This window comes from Lissotriton vulgaris, chromosome 5, assembly GCF_964263255.1.
Source record: "Lissotriton vulgaris chromosome 5, aLisVul1.2, whole genome shotgun sequence".
Taxonomy (NCBI): domain Eukaryota; kingdom Metazoa; phylum Chordata; class Amphibia; order Caudata; family Salamandridae; genus Lissotriton; species Lissotriton vulgaris.
Window position 1 is genome coordinate 520,224,635 of NC_141693.1, and position 21,452 is coordinate 520,246,086.

Here is a 21,452-nt window from a genome sequence, read left to right on the forward strand (position 1 = left end):
TACACAATCTATGGTATTTATTAACGTAATATTAATATTTATTTATAATGTATTAACCAACTCAATTTCGCTGAACAGTCCATTATTGTTCCTTTAACGAAAGCCTACTTGCACGCTTTGCCCAAAGGCTAAAACTCCAGTAAAAGAAACAACATATTTTTTTCGACCGGCTTGACCTTGGATTGGTTAATATTTTTTAAGCCACGGGATTGGCTACCAGAGTTCCTGTAATTTGTTTATTGGATAGGAGTTCCCGATGAATGATGTACTGCGCTTAGGGGTTGGCGGATGAAACGTTTCTGCCAGTTGGTCATTTAGTTTATGTTCCAGAAAGTAGCACTTGTCCCTAGCACATTATGTTGCAATTACAGCCGGCTGACTTTGTTACAGTGTGCAGTGATTCGAGCCTCAGAGCTGGAAGTTCTGCAGTGAATGGGACAGCGCATGTGAATCGGCTCAGTTAGTCTGCCGATAAAATATAAACACCTCTGTGCCGCCATCCACTGCTGGGAGCCACCCGGGCTGTAATTGCGTCATGAGCGTTTACTTCCTCCCAATGTTTCGGGTACAGCGGTTCTCCGGGAGTGACCAAGCTCCGCCCTATGCTGCTGCATAGTGTTCCTGGTGTGCTCACGATTTTGTCTGACCTCCACGGCTCCCATTTGGTCCGGCCTTCTCCCAACCCAAGGCCGCCTAGAGTCATGATATTGAGGTAAGTACTGCTGGAACGTACCTGCACAGTAGTTCTCCCTACAGTTCCGTGGGGGCAGGGCTAAGCTGTTCGGAGATGGGGCTTGGTTGCTAGCGATCTAAAACATGCGCATAGGGAAGCGCCTCGACGCTTAAATGTATGAATCACTTCAGGCCCCATGTACTGAATAGCAAATTCTAGGATATTTACATGTTGTCTTTTGGAAGCGCAGACGTATCTTGTTACCTTGAAATAATATTCTGCGAAAAGTCATTTCAGTCTATTGCTATATATTTTTTTTTTTTTTTTTTTAGCTTTTTTATATAATACACCTATCGCTGAGGCACGTTACATGCGCTCCAGATAATATTACACGAGCTCAGTTGTGTTTTTTAAAAAACTTTTTTCATTTTAGACACAGGGATATTAAATAATTTGCTCAGAATCACAGGTTAAGCTGGCTCCAGGAGTCGAACCTGACTCCTTATTTCCAAAGTAGGTTCCTTAGGCCACATGTACTCTTTGTGGAATTTTTATTGTGCCTCTCTTAATAGGAACTTGGCTTTTGTATCCCGAGCAGTGGTTTTTAGGTTTCGCCTCGGACCATGCATCCACAGTCTCTTGCAAGACATTTTGACATTTTGTTTACACAGAGGGGCGTAGAGACTGCCTAGCCTGGCATCATCATCTCTATCGTTTCTTTGCTTCTTATTAGTCAGCTCGTGCTGGTTTCACTTATGTTTGGTCGTTCTGTGGAGCATGGACAAAGTACTCCATTCTGTCAGCGTTCATTGTCCTTCCACTGGACTCATACGTACGAAGGCACTTTTTTTGGGAGTTGTAGCTCTCCACAAGATCACATGTTTTTTCAGGACTTCTGCCCCGCCCCCCATCCGCCTTGTTGCTTTGCTTATCCTCCTCCCGCATTGATGCCATGTTGTTATTGCTTGCCCCACGTACCTCCCGCGTTGATGTTTGACTCATTCCCCCTCCTCAGTGTTGGCGCTTCAACAGTTCCCTGTCATTGCTATCCCCCTCACCACTGTCCCTATCATTTCTTACCTCTCCCCTTCAGCAAAAAACGCTTTGTTGCAACCACTTATGGCTGCGTCTTCAAGGTTTTTACTTTCCTAAACATTGGCAAAGCCAATAGGTCTTGCCTGTGCAACATCTATTGGCTTTGTCAATTTTATTTGACATGTTTTATAGCAGAACGGCTGAAAGTAAAAAAAATAATTGTTAAAAGCGGTGTAAGACTTCTAGCGTTGACTTGGGTCTGCCTCCTCTGCCCAAAATCTAGTCCTGTTGATTTGCTGTGCACAGTCGTGAATGTAATACTTAACAGTAGCAGACATTTTCCTGCAGTTACAGTCAAGGACTGGACCTTTTACCATAGGCGCAACCTGAAGCAAAGGCTAAAAGAGAAATGTGGTGGAGTGGCTGCCTTACTCGGTGTGCACGGCGATCCAACCTGCGCATGCAAACAAATGCACTGTTCATATGTTTATAAACCTTAATAATAGCTTTATTAAGCTACTCTCACAGTAAAGCTGTGTTGGGACAGAAAAGTCCTCTACCTGGTTAAGATGTGTACCCCCGGTATGAGTGCCCAACTGTATTGTCTGGTTACCTAATGCAGATTTTTTTTAAAATTTTCATCAGTGAACACGGATCGTGACATAGGTGTGTCTCATGAATTGCTGTCTCGTTGGACTGGGAGGGGTGCCCAAAATTCTGCCCTCATAGTGGTGGAAGGCTGTTGCCTTCACTAGGAGTTAAGCAGCACAAGTGCAGTGGTGGCAGAATACCTTGTAGTGAACAGGTTCTTTTTAACCTGTGTCACTGGAGTGAGGCCTACAGGCTCACTCACCTTTTTGAAAAGTACTGCTGCTGTGAACTTTACTCACCTTTGGCCTATATTGGGTAGATGTGGAGTGCTGCGTAGAGCAGGAGTAGCGACTCTGCGCTGGTTATATGTGTGCCTGGAAAGGGTACAGTACATGGATAGAGCAGTACTGTGTAGTACACATGAGATTCGTGCATGTGCTGAGTGTGTGTCTGCCTTTGAGGAATACATGACACAGTGGTCCTAGAGGAATAATTTCAATCAATCAATACTTAGTACTCAATATTATAAATACACCTCAACAAATTATATTGTAAGATTCTTTATTCAAAGCGTTAAGTGATCACTACAATTTATAACATTTCATCTTATACAGTTGCTCCGCAAGCAGTGGAAAGAGTGTAAATAGAAGTGCTTGTGAGTAGGTGAGGGAGAGTTTGAAAATTACACTTGAGGAATGATATTTACAATATATACAATCGTTACAAGGATGTTTTGAATATGACCTGACTGAATGTATTTATTGTCATTAGTTTTTCCCACAATTTTGTAGATACACCATTGAATTCCTATGTTGTCTACATGTGGAAAAGAAATCCAGTCCAGGTAGATGAATATTGGAAAGTTGACGTTTCGACCCTTAAAGGTTGATCTGGCCACTTGATCCTTGCAGGGTTGTCTTCATCAGGACAGAATGAGAACAATCTTGACCCCAACACTGGAAATTGCTTGGGGAAATCAGGCCACTTGTTTAAGGGCTGGTGGATCCTATCAAAAAGGACAGAATATGCCCCTCTTGTGGTGTAGGAAGGGGATGTGCCTCCAAATGTCAATAATTTGTCTGTGGGCAGCACCGCATGTATCAAAGGCAATGAATGCCTGGTTGATTTGATAACCAAATTAATCAGATGCAAGTCTTAATCGGGTAGAAAAAACAATCCGGATGACAGCCACTGACACGAGACACAGCAGCTGTCATCCGGGTTGTTTTGAATGTGACCTGACTGGACGCTCTGTATAAAGAATCTTGCAACCCAATTTGTTGAGGTGTATTTATAATATTGGGTACTAAGTATTAATTGATTGAAAGTATTTCTCTGGGACCACTGTTTTTTTGTAAAACCAAAGGGGATGATGGACAGAGTGTTGAACTGTGCAAGCACTCACCCCCAGTCAACTGATCTGGGTTTATTCCATCATCATTCTTTAGCTCACTCCGCCACCCCAGTTTAGACATGGCCATATGCAAATCAGTCTGACCCTGTGCCTCATGGGAACAGTCCAGCCCGAACTGCCAAGCCATGTCTTCCTGGATCCGACACAAGCATCCTGGTACCAGTTTCTGGCTAATCAGCCGTCAAGAGCCAGGATAGCTTGAATCCAGTGGCAGAGTGAGCAAGGGACCCACGCCTGGGTATACCCTGGCAACTTAGGGCGAACAAAGCCAAACCAAAGGGGATGATGGATGGAGTGTCGAACATTGCAAGCACTCACCCCCAGTCAACAAGCTCGGTCGTGGCAGCATACCTTGTAGTGAACAGGTTCTTTTTACTCTGTGTCACTGGAGTGAGGCCTACAATCTCACTCACCTTTTTGAAAAGTACTGCTGCTGTGAACTTTACTCACCTTTGGCCTATATCGGGTAGATGTGGAGTGCTGCGTAGAGCATGAGTAGCGACTCTGCGCTGGTTGTATGTGTGCCTGGAAAGGGTACAGTTCATGGATAGAGCAGTACAGTGTAGTACACATGAGATTCATGCATGTGCAGAGTGTGTGTCTGTCTTTGAGGAATACATTACACAGTGGTCCTAGAGGAATACTTTCAATCAATTAATACTTAGTACCCAATATTATAAATACACCTCAACAAATTGTGTTGCAAGAGTCTTTATTTAGAGCGTCAAGTGATCACTACAATTTATAACATTTCATCTTATATAGTTGCTCCACAAGCAGTGGAAAGAGTGCAAATAGAAGTTCTCGTGAGTAGGTGAGAGTTTGATAATTACACGTGAGGAATGATATTTATAATAAATACAATCGTCACAAGGATGTTTTGAATGTGACCTGACTGTATGTATTGTCATTAGTTTTCCCCACAATTTTGTAGATACTCCATTGAATTCCTATGTTGTCTAGATGTGGAAAAGAAATCCAGTCCTGGTAGATGGATATTGGAAAGTCGACGTTTCAACCCTTAAAGGTTGGACTGGCCACTTGAACCTTGCAGGGGGGTCTTCATCGGGACAGAATCTGAGCAATCTTGACCCCAACACTAGAAATTGCATGGGGAAATCATGCCACTTGTTTAAGGGCTGGTGGCTCCAATCAACAAGCAATGGCATAGCCAATAGGTCTCGCCTTTGGGAACTTATAAGTGTTTAGCTAGAGCTAGGCTGACTCTAGGCTCGAACTAATTCATTAGTCAGACAGCGTATGGTGCAGCAAAACAAGGCTGTGCATAGGAGTCAGCAGTAAACCTGCCACAGGGTGGGTTTTAAGGGTAAAGACATGGGAGAAGTTCTCTCAAACTACGAAGGATCGAGTGAGCGTGTTTATTTGAAATTAATAATACAAGATTTTGTTCTACTTCAGAGTTTCATCCAACAGGAAGCGGAAGAACCAGTTTTACAACATGCCTGTTTAATTGATCAAGCACAGCTTTCCTGATAATTCTGGCCAGGGCTTCAAGATAGCCAGGTCCTGCCGGTGCTCAGCACCGACAGTTTTCAAAGGTAGGTGCTGAGACTGGTCCCTATTAGCCTACCAATAGGGCCAAAAAAAAAAAACTTACCTGCAGTAGTCCCACCCTTTGTTGCTTTTTATGTAACTTTATAAAGAGACACTTTTTAAAACTTTTATATAGCTTAAACTCAGCCAAAGATATTGGTGTGTTTTACATAAGCACCAGTTACAATACACAATGATATGTTCATTTTTTGAATCACAGGCTGTTGAGCCAACGTCAGGCTCGATCCTGCTCTCTCAGATGGAAAGTCGGCAGCTTTAGCCTTACACCACAACCCCGTCTGCAAGAAAAAAGCATTTTCAATATTATATACTACGAAGCCATAGCTGTTGCTTATTTCTGCTATGGAACTTATAACCATTGACAAAGCCAATAGACCCAGCAAAATGCCAAGGCGGCAAACTGTGCTAAGTTCAGATTTTTAGCTTACGTTATAAGCCACGCCCTTAATTACATAACCGACGCCCCATGAGATACCCCCCAATTTGTTCATCCCTCTCAAAGCCCTTTTCCAGGGTCAATGGAAAACCGGCAACAAACTGCTGCAGCGCTATATTTCATTTTGTATAAGTCACTGCAGCCAGAGAGCCTGGGCACACCCAAGCTAAAGACCATAACGCGCACCCGAGCTTTCCCACGTGCCCACTGCACAGCAACAAACACATGAGCAGTGCCACGACCACCAGGACAGAACCAGCCCACTTAGGACCTAACACACTTCACCAACCGCTCACGCATTGGTCACACTCCTACAACCAACATCTGTCTAATGATCACACAGGTTTGCTTGATGCAGGGCTTTCTCTTATATTGCCCCCTTACTTTGGAACAAGCTGCCTCCTCATCTGTTGACCCTGTCCAATCACCGGGCTTTCCGCAAGGGTCTTAAAACCTGGCTTTTTCCTAAGTAATTTCAGCCTCCCACTCGACTCCTGTTTACCGTTTTTCCCTCTCTACTGCCAAGCGCCCTGAGACCTATTGGTGATTTGTGCGCTGTATAAGAACCTATGACTATGACTGACTATTAGTCCATATAGTCAGAGTGCTGCAATTGTGCCTCTGGCACGCTATACAAGAGCCTGATATCATAAAGTGCGGTTGCCCGGTTTTGTTCACCCAATTAAAAAGAAAACGAATTTGGGCCAAATGTTGCTTTTTTCAATCGCTAAAAAGTGACTAAAAAGTCACATTTTTCATAGACAGTTCCGAAAAGAAAGGGGAAGCGATGACATATTAATTACTGTACCTGTTAGCTTTGAGTCTTGTAGCACTGAATCATGAAGGTGCTATTAGCCAAATTGTAGCATTCTTGGTGATGGCAGACGTCATTTCACAAACCGGTGCCAAACTGTTGAAGGGTAATGGTGCCCTGCATGTACTCTACCTCAGCGGGTGAAACAGCATGAAAAGAGGAACATCCGAGTTTAAAGAACTCACATTATATAAACTAACATGCCATCTGTAACATGGGCAACTGTGAATACAAGTGAGGGTTGCCCAAACCATAATGTGCCAACACTGTAGGAAGACGAGGCCTGCACAACAGAACAGTAAGTCTCCTAAAAAAGGATGTATGTACTCACACCTATGCGCATGGTTACATCGCAGCACACTTAAATGGAAGAAGATGTCAGATCATACTTAGTCTTAGTTATGGACTTGCACTGCACTGGCCCACAGGGATTACAGTGCATGCGCACTGACTCCAGGCAAGACCTAAAAATGGCTCTGAGGACACTGCTATGTCTCAGAAACACCCCAAGCTGGTGGGAGGAATAAACACCTGTCAGCTACTTACATGTACAGTTCGTGAATTCAGTCTAATGTCCGTTGTTGATGTTTTGACTCCTTAATATTAACTCTTCCTGGTTGTGTAACAACATATTCACGGAGCGGTCTTGGACTCCGAGGCAACGTAATTTGTAAGGCGACCTAGGATTAGAGCGTTTGGGGCACCTCAGCCAAACCTCTAAATGCTGTCAAAGAATTCCCAAGTGCTGATTGGGTGTGGAGTCCGCATGTGCCTTTGTCCGTGCCACCCTCTTTGCAGTCGGTGTTTTACTGCCGGAGAGCGGATTCGGAGCGTGCTGGACCCGGCGATGATGGCAAGGCAGTGTGGACTGATACCGCCTGCCACTGTCGTCGAGAGGAAAGAGTGGAGGGAAGGAAGGGAGTGGGCTGCACGCCTTCGGGTCCTTGGTGGCGAGATGTCACGGCCTGCTTACAACTGACAGCTGGGCATACTCTTTTGACTTTCCTGGGGGCTCAGAGCGGGTGTGATAGAGATACGGGTTGACAGTTCTCTGAGGGTCATGTAACCTTAACTAGACAGTGCTTTGACTGACATGAACATGGAAAGTGTCTGCACACAAATGTATCCTAAAATCCAACTCCCGGTGTACTCTGAAGTACTTATATAATGTAACTGGTTCTAGGTTCTATTTTAGAGCGCTTTGACACGTAGGGGTAAAGTACGCTCTATATAACAAGCAATGGCCGCACTGCCGTGAAAGTGACACGGCCGCGCGACGTGAAAGTAAAAAAAATGAAGCTGACTTGGAGGGAGTGGGAGAAGGGAGGGGGTAGGGGAGGGAAATCCCGCATGCACTGTAAGGTTTAATGAGATATTACAGCAAGCCAGATGGCAGCTGTGCACGTCGCGCGCACTTGTGCACGTAATAGGAAGCTGGTGGCCGGCAAAAGCCTGTGGGTAGCACTTTTCAAACCAACTACTACATTTCTCGCCAGAGGAGCACATGCGCTGGCTCTAGCGAGACCTAAAAAGGACGAAATAGGCCCCTCTTGTGGTGTAGGAAGGAAATGTGCCACTAAATTTCATTCATTTGTGTGTGGGCAGCACAACGTATAGCAAAGGCAATGAATGCCTGGTTGATCTGATAATCAAATTAATCGGATGCAAGTCTTTATCAGGTAGGTAAAACAACCCGGATGACAGCCACTGACACGAGACACCCTAGCTGTCATCCGGGTTGTTTTGAATGTGACGGTACACTCTGTATAAAGAATCTTGCAACCCAATTTGTTGAGTTGTATTCATAATATTGGGTACTAAGTATTCATTGATTGAAAATATTTCTCTGGGACCACTGTGTTTTGTACCAATTCCTACCCAGGTCCCATGACCGCACAGGTTTCCCCCATTGCTTTGTAATGGTTTTGAAGAATACATGACATGAAATAAGTAGTGCTCTGCAATGCGTGTGCAATGATAGCGTGTGCTGGGTGTATGTGTACTTGCGTGAAGTATAATACATTGTGTTGTGCAGCATGCACATAGTGAGTGTGTCCGTATGTTTGTAAATAACACGCCCTGGTTAAATATAAAAAAAGCTTCATTGCTGAACAGTGCGCGCAGACTGACTTTGTGTACTGAATGGATTTGTACATTTAATCATAGAATGCATGGAGGTACTAGTGCTGGATTGTAAGTGTGCTGCTATTGTACACTAAGTGGGCAATGGTACATTATATGGAGGACCCTGAGTTCCATTTTAGGAGGCCCAGGCCTGCCAGGTAAATACATGAGGGGCAGATGAATCACCCCGACAGATTTGTTTATTGCTGCATTCCTGTGAGCTGGCTGGGACATGCTGCAGAGAAGAGGATGAGACTACCTTTTATATTTCAAAAGACGAATCTTCGATTCAACGATAGATGTAAAGAAAAGGGCCTGGACATATCTCTGGAAGTGAGATGGGGCTGATCAGGGAATTACAAGGAGAAGGGCTGGGGATCTGGGATTAACCTTTTGATGCACATATCACTGTGGCTGACATCTAGGTGGAAAATGTGGTCATTCCCAAGAGGTTTTGAGTGGCAATCCGCTTCATGCTGCTTTCATGGGAAAAGAAGAAAGAGAGAAATGTCCACTTCAAAAGAATCAGAACCCCCAAATAAAAATGCAAAGACTCGGACCCTAAATCACATTTAGGGTCTGGAAAAGTACTATAGGAAGAGGAGGTTGTGTGCCCCCAAAATTGTCATCTGCCAGGCAGCCAGACTGCTGTGTGAGAAAGGTAATCTCTACAAGACTTTCGGCCTCTGAACAGGACTGGGACTCAAGGCCTGCTGGTCTCCATGCTGGGTGAGAGGACATCACCTAAGGAAACCAAGGCCATTGCCCTGGAGCACCATCGGCTGCCTACTTGCCAAGACCAGGAAGAGGAGAGTGTTGAAGGGAGTGAGGTCCAATCTGGAGCCCTATCCTGGGGACTCCCTTTGTGAGGATTCGCTGTGCACCGATCGAGCAGTAGCCCATTACAAGACTGTTTTCGACATCCCCATATGCCAGGAGAGAGCTGCTGTAAACTGAGCTAAACATCGAGCACTGTGTGAAGGTTGGTGAGGCTTCATGGCCTCGTTGCGGCGACTCTATATTCCAGCGGTGGCACTGTAGAAGTGTTTGGGTGACCTGCATGCCAGGACCCGTTGGCGCCCGAGCGGCAACCCTATATGCCAGGATAGGCTGCCGTGTTGTATGTCAGTGCACCTGAGGAGTCTAAATTGCTTCCGACAGTACAGTTTGCTAGGAGGGGCTACCTGGACCAAATCCCCTGCTGGGGAGAACTTGACTTACCATGTCTATGCAAAGCTGTTCTGATCTCTGGGGTGAGGCTGCACCCGCCTTACCCTGCCACGTGTACCGCGAGCAGCCTGACTTCTCCGAGCAGGATCTGATCTTGCGCTGAGCGCACCCTCTGTAACGCACGACAGGTGTATTGTTTTTACCTGAAATGAAATGAATCTTTATTGATTCATTTAGTGTTCGTCCTACTGAGGCTACTGAACTACTAAGACATGGGTCGCTCAAGCGCTGTCTTACAGGGTGTACCTATATGGCCCCCCACGGATTATGATCAGCTGCTGGGCAGTACTGGCGCTACTGCAACACCACTCTCCTTTATTGACAAACTGGAGAAAATTGGTACCACATAAGCATCACTGGAAAGCAAAATAGACGCAGGAACAGCAGACTGATTCTGCTGCACACCAATCACCACAAACTAGCGGACAAAGTCCACACTGCCAAGCTGACCATCATTGAGCTCCAACCCTGAGCTCAGGAATTGGAATATTTGCTGTCTACACTGGTGGTACAAGTAGTTCTCCTAGAACGCTGTGCGGGGGCCGTTTGCATCAAAATAATATACCTGTGGTGGGCCTACTGGAGGGCTAGGATGCCGTCACAGTTTTGTTTTTGTGAAGCGTGCTCAACGTGTTCCTGTTCATCGCTTGTCACTGGGATCCAAATCCTGGCTGTTCTTGTTTCACTTGCTGCATTTTTAGCGATAGATGTATCTTGCGAGAAGTGCAGAAACTGTGGGAAATCACGGTGGACAGCGCAAAGATAATGTTCTTTTCGGATTACATCATGATGGTGCAGAAGCAGAGAACTTCCTTTTTGGCAGTTAAGCGCCGCTTTCAGTAGAACACTACTGGATAACGGAGAAACAGCGGCCCTCATTCTACTCGACCTCTCGGCCGCTTTCGACACAGTCTGCCACAGCACCCTTATACAACGCCTCAGCAACATTGGCATACAAGGAAAAACCTTGGACTGGATCATCTCATTCCTCGCCGGGAGAACTCAGAGTCAGACTTCCCCCATTTAATTCAGAGGCCACTGAAGTCATCTGTGGGGTACCACAAGGATCATCACTCAGTCCCACCCTCTTCAACGTTTACATGAGTCCACTCGCCTCCATCGCGCGTCAACACAACCTTAACATCATCTCTTACGCCGACGACACCCAGTTAAACCTTTCCCTCACCAAAGACCCTAACACCGCCAAAACCAATCTTCACGAAGGCATGAAAGAAGTAGCCGAATGGATGAAACATAGCCGCCTAAAACTCAACTCAGACAAAACGGTGGTGCTCATCCTTAGATCCTCCCCCTCTGCCTGGGACGACTCTTGGTGGCCTTCCGCTCTGGGCACAGCACCCACACCCACAGACCACGCACGCAACCTGGGCTTCATCCTAGACTCCTCTCTCTCGATGTCCAGACAAGTCAACGCAGTCTCATCCTCCTGCTTCAACATACTTCGTATTCTCAAAAAGATCTTCCGCTGGATCCCCCTCGAAACAAGAAAGACTGTCACCCACGCACTGGTCACGAGTCGACTGGACTATGGTAACACACTATACGCCGGAATCACAGCAAAATTACAGAAAAAACTCCAACACGCATCAGCGAGACTCATATTGGACATCCCTCGCCAAGATCACATCACCGGACACCTAAAAGACCTCCACTGGCTTCCCGTCAACAAGAGAATTACATTCCGTCTTCTCACCCACGCACACAAGGCCCTCTACAAACTAGGACCCGAATGCCTCAACACTCGACTGTCCTTCTACACACCCACCCGCCAACTTAGATCGTCCAATCAAGCCCTCACCGCAGTCCCGCGCATCCGAAAATCCACTATGGGTGGCAGATCCTTCTCCTTCCTGGCGGCCAAGACCTGGAACTCACTCCCCACTCACCTACGCCTTACTCAAGACCACATCTCCTTCAGAAAAGAACTTAAAACCTGGCAATTCGACAAAAAACTGAACCCCCCTTCCCCAAGCGCCTTGAGACCCTCTGGGTGAGTAGTGCGCTATATAAATCCCTGAACTTGAACTTGAACTATTATGCGCTCCTGTTCCCGGCAAGCCTGAGAGTGATATCCGGGGGTAAAACACATTTTTTTCAGCTTCCGTGAAGATACCTGGGACTAGCTGGAGATGACGGGCCTGTCGGCGGTGGACCTGTCTTCTCGGGTGGGCGCTGCTGGCCATGGCGGAGCGGCGGCGTGGCGTTTGACCCCGATATTTTCGATCCTCTTAATCCAGAAATGCACCGACTTGGAACAATTTATATGGGAGAGAATCCAGGCCTTGCAAAATGCTGCTGCAATATGAGACGCCACATGGGGCTCCATTCCGGAAGACGCTTTGGTTAAATCTGGCAGTGATGACGGCTCAACAAACACTTGGCCTTCCATTGTGTACTCAGCAGCTCCACCTGAAATCACGCTGCAGACTGCAGAGAACATTTGATAAAGCGCTGAGTCCTCGCCGCCTGGCGGGCCACGGCATGCTCATTGACTATACTCTGACACGTCCTCCCCCGATTATTCATGTACCTATTGTCCCCTTTTTTATTGCAGAGGGGTGGGATGACTGCAGTGTGACTGCTGCCTGGCCTGTTTGGGGAATGTTTCCAGCATACAATCATGTCCACCTTTGGCAATTTTATTGGTTATTACAAATACTTTCTAAACCATGCGGATCACCCTCTCATTGATTGCTTAGATTCTCCCCACCGGTTCCCCAACTGGGTATTTTTCGCCAACTTCAATTCTTCAGCTGTTGGGCAGAAGCATGTTGTCATACCTCAACTCCTTTTGGTATTCATTTTTAGGTCTCGGCCTGCATCGCACTGCGTAAGCAGTGGGCAGAGTCCGAGATTCTATGTTTTGGCTACAGTGAAGCTTGAACCCGCCCCTCTTCTCCATTGGCTGGCTTCCTAAACGGAGGCCAGCCATTGAAGGAGAGGGGCGTCGCTCTGTTCAAGCCCTGTCTTTTTGCGATTCGGTGACTTTTTTTGCAGTTTTTAAGTCGTGATGTCATCCGTCACTCAACTGCTAAAAACACGCCCCCGAATCGCAAAAAAAAGGGCGCCGCTTTTGTGACGCCATTTCTGGACGACCGCCGCCAGAGGAAGTCCAGAAGCTGCCGGTGGTGAACTCCGGGACTAAACGGCGCACATGGCCACTCATGGACGCATTAGCATGTATACTACTGCCTCATGCTCTCAGGTCGGCACTCTGGTCCCAGCGGTGCTAGCCGGCTCCATCATGTTTAAGGCGGTGTTCTCCCTCATTTCGCCACAGTTTTGCCCAGGGCTGGATCCCAGCGCACTCTCATGGCCCGTGTTTCTCTCGGAGCTCAGAGTCTGCCCCCCACCCCTCCCTCCTCTTTCCGCGGTACCTGCAGCCCTTGTTGTGTGTAATGCGGTCTCTGACATAGCCACGTATGCTTTTCGTTGTTTGTTACTCTCGGAGCTCAGAGTCTGCCCCCCACCCCTCCCTCCTCTTTCCACGGTACCCGCAGCCCTTGTTGTGTGTAATGCGGTCTCTAACATAGCCGCAGAATATTAGAACACGCATCTTGGAAAAAAAGCTCACTGCATTCTTTACATTTGCAAATGTATGCTGTGAGAAGTTGGCCCGATATGCAGCGTTCGCTATTCTAGCGACCGCTATGTATCGTTCCAAACGACCCTTATGATGATTGGTTGTAAGTCAACCTATAGACCAGCTATCCTAGTAGCGTGGATACGAGCAGTCTAAGGCTAAAGACTCGAGAGGGCGTGTTAAGCCAGCTGTTATACCATCACATACCCCTTGAACACCAAGTGAAAGGACACCACACAAGTGTTATGAAAATAAACAGTATATTTATTAAGAATCACAACAGCCCTGTACTCTTTATGAGGACAGGGTACTAAGCACAAACCAAATCTCTTAGGAAAATACTTCAAGTGCACAATTAAAACAAGTGTCCGAGGACACGGAAGGTTTAGTGGTCTCGGGCGGACCCGATAAGGCAAGTCGGAAGCGAGGGACTCGGGACCCTAGAGTAAGGAGGCTATGCAGGCACCGAAATGCCGAAGTTACCTAGCCACGAGGGCTGCGGCTGCACCAGTCTTACAGGCGTCGGGGGTCTTCGCTGACGAGCCAGGAGCCGGAAGAAAAGGAGTTGCTGGCCGGCGACCAGTGATGAATAGTTCGTAGAGATCCAAGCCTGGATCAGAGATCGATGACACCTGAAAGCAGAGGGGACCAAGTTCGTACTACTAGCCAGTAGTCAGAGGGTACCAGGAGGGCACCGGTTGGCCGTCACCTCGACCAGGTGAGTGGGCGACGCTAGGCTCTGCAGTCTCACGGACCAGGAGGCGTTGTCGGCGACCAGGATGGAGGTGCGAGCTGTCCCACGAAGGATGATGCTGTCGGCGTCGCTGGGCCCAGGATTGGGGCAACAAGCCTTGGCAGATCTCAGGGCCACGTGGTAGGCCTAAGATGGCGTCTTGAATGGACCAGGAGGGTCCAGGGTGCTCCTCTCGGAAAAGGGAGCAAGGGCCGATCTGGAGCAACCAGACCAGCAGTGTTGTTTGTCGGATGTCGTCAAGGAAGGGCACAAGCCAGCGGCTAGTGACCAGACAACGTGCTTGAGCAGCGAGCAGAAGGGCCCCACGCAGATCGTGGAGATGCTGGGAGACTGCACTTCGGTGCTGGAGCGGCTCAGGGTCGGGGCTTCTCGGACCCCAGAGCACTCACCAGAGAATTGCTTCGATGGTCGTGCTGGTTAAGAAAGCGTGCAGGTTTTGATGGTGGCCGGTCCCTCGAGGTCTCGTCGCACCCACAGATCACAGCTGAGCTGATGACGTGGGTAGAGGTCAGAGGTGCCAGGGAAGCCGGTTCTCGTCGAGCTGGGCCGTCGGATCCTTGAGGAAGGACTTGCAGCAAACCGCAGAGTTCTTAGATGGTGCCCGCTGATGCAGGGTGACTACTCCTTAGTCACAAGGGAGAAATCTTGAGAAGAGTCTCGAATGTCCTTTCGTAGAAAGTAGTTCTTGATTCAAAGATGATCTAATTTGGAAGGGTCCCCGCTCCGGCCTTTATCCTAAAGAAAGGGGTGGGTACATGACTAGGTCCTGCCCTAAGGGTGGGACCAGGAAGGGGGGTAGTTACACCCCTCTCCCCCCTGCTGGACTTTCCCCAGGTCAGGGGCTGCGCGCCCCTGGAACTGGTTCTAGCCGGCAGATGCGTAGTGAGCACCGGGGTGCCACTCCGCAGTCACCTTCTTGCAAAGCCCTACCTACCCAGAATACACAAACCCTGTCTGGGACGGTGCGAACACCGCCCTCGACAGGAAACCCTTTGTCCAAGCGCTCCTCGCTGGAAGGACTCCCAGCAGCAGGAGGTCAGACTCGTGTCTGTGGTGGCAGCATCCATTTTGTGGAGCTGAGGCTTTAGTTAACTTTAACCGGGGTTCACAGTTACGTACATGTCGTGTCCCTCTAGAAGGGCGGAATGCTAACCTCGTCGCCAGAATTGGTGAGAGGGCAGCATCCCGATTCGTATGACACCTTACTCGACATGCCTTGATAACGCGACACCGAAGTTACCGATGTGGTACGCGTTATCATGGAACAGCCATTGGGTCTTGATTCCGCAAGCTGCAACCGGGCTCGGCTCGGGCCAAAACCTAGTTCACACGAGCCCACGCACTCTGCCTTCAGGATTGTCAAGGCCTGCCATAGGAGTGACTGATAGGAACTCGGGTGTCCATTGTATGGTTAGATATAGAGCTACTATACCTAAAGCAAAGGGTGATTACACGACTTTGCCCCAGCTGTCATGCAGCCAGTTGTGTCAAATTTAGGAGGCCAGCCAGGGGTGGCATAATACATGCTGCAGCCCCTGGCGTCCCTGGGTACACCTATGCCCTGAGTTACAGGGTCTGATAAGGTGGCCCAGTACCAATTGGTAAATGCACCTAGGGTACATCTCGTAATTTTAGAAAGAGAACAGCCAGGCTGTGGGTCTGATTGGCAGGCCCACAGCCAGAGAAAGTCGTAAACCAGTGAAACAAAAGCAAAAAATCTGGGTGATCATAGGATTGCAGACCCTACTCTCCTACATATGCTTTTCGTTGTTTGTTACTGAGTTTATTAGGGGTGGCTCTGTGTTTGATGCACGTGCGTTTGTTCATTCTCAGTGAATAAAACCATGGCGGGTGAAAGTCTTGCTCGATGATTTCAGTGCAGAGTGTGTTCAACAAATGCAGTGCCCGCGTAGTTGAGTGCAGTGTTTGCTCAGAGCAACAACTGTTCAGTGAGCACAGTGCCTACTGGGGTGGGGGTGGCAATACTTGTGCAATGAGCACAGTGCCTGCTCAGCCAGAACAGTATGTACTCACTGAGTTGAACATCTGAGTGCAGTATCGTGGTAACACAGCACCTGCCTTAAGGGTGCTGTACTGATTGCGGACCGCAGCACTGGCCCACTAAGTACAGCACCCACCGTAGGAGCACAGTACCGTGCCTACTCTCACATCGCACTGCATGCACTGCCTGTGTAGTGCCCGCCTACTGGTGCAGCGCCGCCTGTGTTAACGCAGTGCCTGCTCCCGCGCCCGGCAGCACTCGCGCTTCAGCGAAATGTGCTATTTCTGCACATTCTACTTTCTATACAAACCCGGAAATTCCCAAGATGAAATTGGCCGAAGAGATCCTGAGAGGGTGGGTGTAACAGGGAGGGGGCTACGAGAGGGATCGAGATGTGTTTACCCATTACAGTTTTTTTATAACAACTCCGGCGTCTTAAATAAAGAAAATTAATGCCAATGTCTGCTGCATGATGGAGCTCATTAAACCCCTCTCACCCACAAGCGCCGCCACCTGAAACAACATTTACAGAAGAGCCCCTCTGCAGACACACGGTCACGACCCCAGTCCTAAAGCAAGCACCCGCCTTCAATGGGGCACAGACGGAAAGACTTCCTCGGGCTTTGGAGAGGGTCTGCAGCGAGCTCCACCTCAGCCACGAGCTTCTCCTCAGTCTCACCCCCAAACTCACCCTACGAGTTCTTCATCCCTACACCCTCCATCCTCCCCTCCCTTCCCTGCCCCAAGACAAGCACCCATCACCCTCAATGGGGCAAAAAAGACTTCGGCCTGTGAGAGAGTCTGTACTGAACTCTCCCTCGGTCATGAGTTTCTTCTCGGTCTCTCACCCCCCTCCCCCAGCCCCACACTCTGTGTCACTCAACCTACCAGCTCTTTATCCCCACACCTTCCCACCTCACACTCCCTCCCCACCCCAACACTAGCACCCGCCATTAATGGGGCACAGATGGAAAGACTGCCTAGGGCCTGGGAGAGGGTCTGCAGCGAGCTCCCCCTCAGCCACAAACCTTTCAGTGGTCTCACCCCAAACTCACCCTACGAGCTCTTCTTCTCCACACCCTCTCCTACAAATGCTTATTATAAGTTGAAAGTGCAAGTGGGGATTTTTACCTGAGTGAACAGCTACAAATGTGCGTTGTTTATGAATATGTATGGTTTTATTTGGTTTTATTTTAACCAAAAACGTAAAGTCTACTTTTATAAAGTACAATAAAGAGGGCGTTTGTGTCTACTGGGGCCGGGGGAGACACACAGATGTCTCTCAGGGACTCCTGGTGACACAGACAGCTCATTGCCTACTGTGTTTCAGTGCCTGCTGGGGGACACACACTCCTCTGAGTTGACTGTGTATCTGCACCTACTGAGGGACACACATAGCTCTGAGCAAGACTGTATTTTTGTGCCTGCTGGAGACACACTGCTCTAGACAGGGTGGGCCCCGGCCTGGTATCTTGTGTGGGGCACACAGAGCACTGGGTAGTCTGTGACACACATTGCCCTGAACAAATTGTGTTTTAGTTCCTTCTGGGGGACACACACTCCTCTGAGTAGAGTGTGTATTGGCCAGGAAAAGAATGACGTCTTTAGTCAGCTTTCCTAGCCTTGACCTTTGAATATCTCTAGGAAAATGAAAGGATTCATTCTTTCTTTTCTTTAACCCTACATTGTTTGCGCCACGCGCGCTGGATTGTTTAAGGTATAGCAGCCACAGTACAGCGCCTCCGGCGCTCATTCTGGGCGCTCTATGGGTCACTTTGTCCTCATTTCACAGTTGTGGACACACTGACCACACAAGAACAACGTGACTTCGTGACACAGGCAGGCAGGGTCACAATGTCATAGAAGAGGCAGGAAGAAAGTTACGGGTTCACATCTCCTCAAAATCAATTCAGCCTTCTATGCTTACAGGGGTCAGTACATTGAGCGCCATTATAGCTACTAAGCTTAACTAACATCAGATATTTAATATGCAGAAAAATGCTCCAAAGTGTTCTATTAAAAAAGGCACTACAGTTACTGTTTTTATTCCTCGCAGATCCCACTTCACCCACAACCTATTAGTAATTCAGTGCTTAATTTGTAAATAAAAAAGTGCCGGGCCCTAGGCATTTCTTACCAGGCCACTGCAGGGGACGCCTCGCCTTTCCGTTGTGCCATATAAGTGTGTTTGTGTGCCTGAATCTTGTTTTGTAGGTGGCTGTATGTGTGGGTGGCTCTGTCTGTGTGAGGGTGGCTCTGTGTAGGTGGCTCTATGTGAATGACTGTGTGGGTGGCTCTGTATGTGTGTGTGGGTGGCTTTGTGTGGGTGGCTCTGTGGGTGTAAATGCAATAGGTCATGCATTTGCGAGCGATTAAGCTATTGGCATTGTAAATGACTGCCATTTATTTAACGATTAAGCTATTGGCAATGTAAATGACAATGCCATTTATTTATGATAAAAAAAAAGTCATGAGCAATGCCAATAGCTCTACCTTTAATAATGCAGAGACCATTGCACTGTAAATGCTTGTTGAATGTTAATGTTTTATATTGTTTTTAGTTTTGAACTAAGACTCCTAATGGCCTGGCACACCTAACTTTTCCATATAGCTCTACAACATCTGGCCGTTGGATACCCAGTCCATTTACACATGACCCACGTTAACATACACACATGGAACACGAGGGACATGCATACATCTTCACGCCGATATTCGGTTTACTCTTACCTGCAAAGATCTGCCACACATATTGAATGTTGTCAGACTTATTTAGTGTATGCAGAAATCACTAAACTGCAGCAATGCTGGCATGGACAAGTTTTCGTCACACACTATTCTACCTACGCCAGGTGAGTGCTAATCTGGATTAAGCTCCAGGACTCCTTTTGTGGCACTATACTTGACTCAGAGGGCTGCTATGTGGTGGTATGGGGCCAACTTGATGGCCGCTCCTAGGCTCTATCTATGCCCCAAACTCTGATCGTTCCACTTTCCTACACGCCCTTTTGTTCACTCTGTCTCGCTGGAGTGGTGGTCTGTGGATTATTGGGGGGAGGGGGAGGCTTCAACAGACAGTTTATTACACACCACCCTTGATTGCTTCCCCCCACCACCACTACCCCACACCCTTTTACAGGACTAGCTCCATCAGTGGCAGCTAATTGATATATGGATATTCCGTTACCCGGACACAAGGGTGTACTCCTTTTCATCTGGTCCACATCAATTACATATTTGCATCAACAGATTGGTGAGCGCGCTGTCATTACTCCCCTCTATTACACAAGTAGACTCTCTGGGTCACATGCACTCTGATCACAATCCGCACCCATACTTTTCCGCAACTTACTTTATGACCCTTATTACGCCCCTGCAGAGATCAGGAATGGGCAGCTTTGCTCGAATTAGGGCCGTAGTGGGAACCAGGCTTTCACCCGGAGGGCCGCCAGGGTAGGGGTCAGTTTTGGGCCCCTGGGGCGCTGTGTTTGTTACCGGGGCTGGCAATATCGCCCCCTGTAACAAAATCCAGCCAAAACCGGCCTTAGCAAACAGCTCAGCTGCAATCCCTCTCCCCGGGGGCTTGCCGAGCAGTTTGCCAGGGCTGGTTTCGGTTCCCAGTCCAGCCCTGGCTAGAAGGCCCCAGGCATGTGTCACGCAATGCTCGATTTAGGCGCATTCAGCTTTATATAGTACCTAGGGCTTATCTTACTCCTGCCAATATAAATCGATATTACCACAGGGAAAATGCTGCTTACCTCCACTGCGGTCACAGACGCAGACATGCTACATATGCTATGGTCCTGTCCATCTCTACACAATTACTGGTCCAGTGTCATGTCAAGCCTCTCTGCCTGTACTGAATGCCTGGCCCCACACAAATGGGAAATATGTCTCCTGGGGCTGTGCCACAGGAGCAAGAAACACAGGGCTACTTCCCGCTTCCTAGACCTGGGTTTCATAGTAGCCACGTAGGAGGAACGCTTCCAAGCCCGCCCAATCCCCCCCTCCCGTTTATAGCCTGGACGCGCTCAATGTTCAATTGGACACAGGCGGAAAGCGTGGCATTGCACAGAGAGGGTACACTTGGCCTGAGGAAATATCCCATTGCCACACTCTGAGACACTTTTATCAGGCAGTCTAACCACCCGCCTGACACTGCAAATTATTCTGCACCCCTTTGGGAGATTTAAGGCGCTGAGCATAGGGCTGCTGGCTTGGATTAATCCCTGTTGTCAGCTGCGAAAGCCATGCACTCACACGTTCATATTAGTTCCTGCTTGTGGATTACTGGCAACAACCTAACTGACTGAGATAGGTGGTGACATTGGGGAGGGATTCATTGCTTCATGAAGAGTCAAATATTTTTTGCATTATGTTTGTTCTTGTTGTACCATTGGTTCTGTAATATGAATCTGTCATCGCAAATCGTATGTCACATAATCCCTTGCTGATTATGTAATGTCCTGTAATTGAATGTATATTATGCTATTCGTTATTGCGTTATCCTGTTTTGCAAAACAAAAATAATGCGAACAATTCAATAAACTGATTAAAAAAAATCAAAATAATGCCTTATAGGTCGGTTTGACACTTGGTATGGACTAGTTTTACTTGGGTGAACAAACCCCCATTTGAATGATTGATGAACTACGCTTGGTGAACGCTTTGTTTTTTACTACTGTTTTATTTTGGCCTATTTTTCATGAATACAATACCATGGTGACCATTGAGTGCTAGACAGAAGCCTTGAAAAAGTCTGCTTCAGACAAAACACGTTAGCTGTACATTTTATGAACACTTGCTGGAAACTGGAAGTTCACAAACTATTTTCTGTTTGTATTCATGGATTACGGAACGCACTTAAATAAGTCTGCATATGAACAGTTGGGCTGTTTATTAAGGCAAAGAGGGGCTCTTACTTGTTTTTAGCAGATGTTGAGTGTGCCAGTCCCATTTTCTGGTTGTATGTGGATCGTAACCTAGTAGGGCTACTATGTATTTAACACCCTTAAGTTAGCAGGGTGTTGGGTACAGCACTTTTTATATGTTCTTAATCATTCTAAGAAGGTTATTGGACTCACTAACCCTAAAAGTTTTGTTCAGATGTGCAATTTGTTTATTTCACTGCTACTTTTTTTCGCATGTATACATTGCTTGATTGATGTTACATGTATTATTCTATCCTCCCTCAGTTGAC

At 47.6% G+C, this 21,452-nt stretch overlaps 1 protein-coding gene across 1 annotated transcript in view; it reads left to right on the forward strand.

Moving 5' to 3' along the window:
- Positions 1-21,452, forward strand: part of ATAD1 (ATPase family AAA domain containing 1) — a 283,160-nt gene that overhangs the window by 48,722 nt on the left and 212,986 nt on the right. The gene's annotated exons all lie outside the window — the stretch shown is intronic.